Below are 5,411 nucleotides of genomic sequence, written 5' to 3'. Positions count from 1 at the left end.
GGGGGGGGGATCGCGCAAGTTTTACGCGGGAGATTTTTCCCGAGGAAAGGTGATCGAGCGTGGCTGAGCAGGGCTTTACCTTGACTGGCTGGGCGATAATTCCACGCTTTTTTGCCATCCGCCGCAGTGACGCGAAATGTGCATCCCATCCGCAAGAAACGTTCGATCGAAATGCAAATTTCGGTCACGGGCTATCTCCCGATACGCCACGCGTAATTTTGATCTCACGAAATTCCTCTTTATCGAGAATTGATCTACGATCGCGCCTCGGAACGTCGAGCCGGATACGTGGATTCACGAGCAACCGATAAGGCAACTTGTTACCGCGCGTGTAAACGAACGAAATCGTTGATGGTTGTGAAGAGAAAAATGGGATTTGGATTCTTTTTTTTTTTTTTTTTTTTTTTTGAGGATTATTCGAAGGAAATATTCGATTCGACGGAATTGTGGTCGGAAAATTGTGGAAAATTAATGGATGGTTGTCGTGAGTCGAGAGGAACGAAGAGCGAGCAATTTTCGTTAGGGGTCCACTTTGATTTCCCCAAAGTAGCCAAGGATCTTGTTACTTAATCGGTACGACGACGCGGCATGCAACGTTTCATGCACGAATCCGATAAATTCTTTTTTTTTTTTGTTTTGTTTTTTTACGCGAAAATAAATCTCCCTCTCTCGTGTTTTAAGTAAAACTTACGACACTTTTTTTCCTTTTTTTCGTTCTCGAAAATCGACAAATTTCTCAATCCATCATTCAACAATTTGTATTATATCCATATATAAGATGTATCCATATATAAGAAAATTACGTGTCAAGATATGTTTGCACTCCTCCCAAAAAAGAGTTATTCATTTCTCTTTCCTTAAAAAAAAAAAATGAAAAAATTTTTCAACCGTTGTTCAAATACTAACAAATTTCCCCCTTACAGCGTAAAAAAAAAAAATCAAGAAGCTATATCGCGAAGCCATAGAAAAACAACGCGAGCCAATAATCGAAATGGTCCAGAGGAAGCTGGTGGCGGAATTTTTATTTTTTTTCTTTTTTTTTTTCGAGAGGGAGAAATGATAGGGTGGCCGATTGAAATGCAAATCGGGCCGAGGTTATTTCGGTGTACACGTAGCCCCGTTACAACGGCCCAAATTCGATCGTTTCCTTCTCCCATGGGTTTTTCCGTGTCGCAAACAACTCGTTGTCGGTCGAGAGAAAAAAAGGAAGGGAAGGGAGGAGGAAAAAAAATCTCGAAACCGATTGCTCGATAGAGGCCTCTTCCTCTGTCGAAACACCTCTAATTTCATTGGTCCGTATGTATACTGATGCCGTATTTCCGCTGAATTTTCTCCACGATTTTATCGGCCGAAACGCAAAACGTTCGTTTTCGAACGAAACGAAGAATTCTTTGACCGAGATCAGAATTGAAAAATAAACAGAAAGGGTAATAAGACGAGGCTTTAAACAATTTCGATACGCATTGACGATGATTTTAAATTGTTGGTTGCCTCCATATCGAAGGATATTTTCTTCTTCACCGGGAAATATCTGCGAAGATTCGCGTGCATGGAATTTTAATAGCCCGATGTTTGGAATTTTAATATTTCTTCCGGGCTTCGAGCGGAAATCCTGACCGTTTTATGGATTAATAAACGCCCTTATTTCGCATTCGTGTTATAAATACAGTAATTATTACGCATTCTGTTGTTATAAATACAGTAATCGATTTACACCGCAAAAGAGTATCACGGTGGAATTCGTTAGATTTTTAATTACGAAGATTTTTAATTCACAATGAACAGTGTACGAAGGTGAAATTTTACGGGGATATCAGTTTTTTCATCAGATCGAGCAAGATTCTTCGTTTCGGGGCGCGACAGACCGCGTCCCGGAGGTGGAGGTGTCTCGAATCCGTCCGCGGTTATCGACGGGAACGTGGCAAGGAAAAAATTTCGCAAAGTTTAATATCCGCGATATTGTGTCTCGTGAAATCAAAATCCTTTCTCCTCCCCGATCGACCGATTCCTCCTTCGACTATACTATAGAAAGAGCGGGGATTCAAAATGTGTATTTCTGTTTTCGAAAAAAATAACTCGGGGAATTTATAAGCTCTGAGAATCGAAAATTCGTGGGAATAAAAACATAATCCAGGAACCTCTGGAAATTATTTTTGAGAGAATTCGAGAAATTTTCATTTTCATTCTCGCTGCACCATTAATAAATTTTATTCCTCCCCTTCAAAAATTTCTCTCGGTCAGATTTTTTTTCACGCCCGAATTAATATTTCGCCGGATATATTCACCGCGATGGCGGCCGACTTCTATGTATAATTCAACGTCAACGAAAATACTGGCCTCGGATTTATTCCCAACAGTGTGCGAATACTCTCTCTAAATTCCATTAACCTACGAACCGAAAGTGTTACGTTATCGCCCCGGCGTCCAGATTTGTATATTTCACGAGATGGCGCAGCATCCACAAAGGCGTCCACCATCCAAACCCCCTCCAGAATTCATCATTTGACGGGGGCCTATTTTGTTCATTATCCGACACCTACTTCCGTTCCGGAGAAATCATTCATTTTCCATTCCAACCACCGACCTGTATTATATCACGCGTGATTATGAATGTCGAGTTAATATTTCATCGTGCCAATCCCGAGTTAAGGGATGATCTATGATTTGTAACATTTGAAAAAAAAAATCGTTCTTTCGTAGTAATAAATTTTTACAGATTAATTTTATAATGCGGTATTATTTTATTACTCGTCGGGGAGATTTTGCCTACTTTGTCTACTTATAATCTCGTTTCACGCAGAAAATATCCTCGATCTGTTCATAATCGAGAGTATTCATCTGTAAAAGATGAATTGAAATTGTATCCTTATTACATTACATCATGTTACGCTGAAATATAGATTAAATAAAATAAAAAAAAAAATTTTTCGTTCAATTCGTAAATCACCGATTAATTGGAGATCCCCGAGATAATTTCAAATAAAAATTTTCGTTATGGAAAATGAAAAATATCAGTCAATCGTGGTGTCCATGGATTGACCAAACTGTGACGGTAGTGTTGGGTATGTACCGACCACGAAACACGAACAAATTCAACTAATTAATTGTTCGTACAAGTCGTTTGTTTCGATTTCTCTCCTCTCCTCCTTCTTTCTTTTCCCTTCTCCAAACATACGAATAAATTCGATTTATTCTATATCTTCCTCATGATAAATACACATATCACTCGAAGAATTAAAATCTACGAATCTTTTTCCAAATTCGATTTTTCACCAAATTATCGTCTCAAAAATTTATTCACGAAACTATATATTTTTTTTATTCGAAAGGACACAAACGGATCGATCCATCGATCGTTCCAATTTTCCGCGATTCGAAAGACGCTGACAAAGGCGTGGAGGCAAATGTTGGAGAAATTGTTCAGAGGAGCTCGAAACAGAGGAAATTTTGAACGATTCCGCGTGCTCGAATCGTTTCTGGAACGCGGCTGACACCGAGGAATTCTTATTCGCCGATTCCTTTTGCAGCGAGCATTCTTCCACGGCATCAACGAGACGCGCCCGCCCGTTTCCTGCCGCGAGCGTCGCGTTAAATGTCGGACCACCGCTCCATACGAGGAGAAAATTAAATATGAGAAGGGAGGGAGGGAAGTAACTGGTGTGATTCGTGTGCAAGTTTCTCGGAATTGCCGAGTTTCTCGAGATGGAAAGTGAGAGCTACCCCTGTAGTAGGATAGTAGGTGTTCGCGATAAGATTCGCATTGTGATCTTTGTTAACTATGCTCGAATTCAGAACTGCGGAATTGCGGATCCAATAAGGGATTCAATTTATTCGATATCGAGTAATTATCGGAAGATTCTATTTACGATTCCTTTAAAATCTCTCGTTAATTTAATTCGAGTCGAATATTGAAACTTCGTCGTTCCAGGTAAATCGTCGATTTAATATAAATATACCGTATTTTAAACCTCGAGAGAAGAAAATTAATTCTTTATTTATCCGAGTTCAATATATCTCAAAAATTTAGTTAACAAAAGTAATATCCTCTGTGCCATCGTTCGAGTGTTAATCTCGACTTTTGCGTCCAAATAATTAATCTTCACTTCGTTACAAAATTATCCTTGAACACGATAATATTATATGATAATTAAGAAGTACGTTTCGTTGTACGCACGCAATTAATAATTTCACGTTATTTCATGAGCATTTCATAAATTTCAAGTATCTAAACACTTTCCTTCCACGGTATTATTAGCCGAGTGATTAACCGAATTCCTGTCCACAACCGATGCGGATCAAATCTGGCCTGGTGGGAGCGAGTCGATCGAGTTACATAAATTTTCGTGTACTCCCAGCTCGGAGCAATGTTAATTAAAAGCTAATTAACACCGCTCGTTAATACGAATCGTGCGATCCCACTGGAAGCTGTTTGTTATTAAAGCCTCCTAACGCGAAATGGGGCCTTTTACACGAATCACGAGCAACAACACGTGCGCTCTGCTCACGTGTACGCCACGGATAAAATTGTGATAAAATTCCTCGTCTCGCTCCCTCTTTGATACGGGAATTGCAGCGATCAAGAGGGATTCGAGATCGAGATAAGGATTGATAAGGGGTTGGTGGGGAAACGAGTGTGGAGGAGGATCGAGCTTCGCGCGGGTGAAAGAACGAAGAGGTCGAGAACGATGGGAATTATGAATGGATGAAAATAGAAATATGAGTGGCGAAGCTCGTGAGAGGAAAACTGTGACGTAAGAACGGTAAAAAAGAGAAACTACGATACGGGATAAATAATAGAATCTGATATTTTGAGCATGAAATCGAGATGAGACGCATTGTTGAAGAATAAATTTTCGTTCAGAAACAATTTGATATTATGGTTAATTATTGTTAATTAAGAAATATATAGAAAGAAAAAGAGAAGAAACGTAGAAATGGCAATGCGTGAAAGAAAAATTTGACGTCCATAAATTATGGGACAAGGATACAAGGATAACGAAAGGGAAATTTTTTAGAAGAAAAAAAAAGAAACATAGAAACGATAATTAACTAAATTATTAATTGAAGATATAAAACTGTTTCTCGTTGAAAATTTTAGGGACGCGGAAAATTGAATGTATTCTTGCAGTAAATCGAAGAAAATTACGGAATTTTTCGAAGGAATTTGGCGAAGGAACGAATAAGAAGATATTCGTGTCGTTGTTATTTTCAAAGACGCTTATATTTTATTCAAAAATATCTCGACGTACTTACAGCTTACCCATACACATGCATCAGGCTCCGGTATCTGTAAACTACGTACCATTCGGCATACATACTCGTATGTACATATTCTCGAGACGCTGAACTCGGCAGAGTTTCACTCCACCGCCTGTTCCTCCTCTCAATGGACGCTTATCGTTTCTAACTGA

Source organism: Apis dorsata, unplaced genomic scaffold (assembly GCF_000469605.1).
Source record: "Apis dorsata unplaced genomic scaffold, Apis dorsata 1.3 scaffold_390, whole genome shotgun sequence".
Taxonomy (NCBI): Eukaryota; Metazoa; Arthropoda; class Insecta; order Hymenoptera; family Apidae; genus Apis; species Apis dorsata.
Note: the sequence above shows the minus strand (reverse complement) of the source record.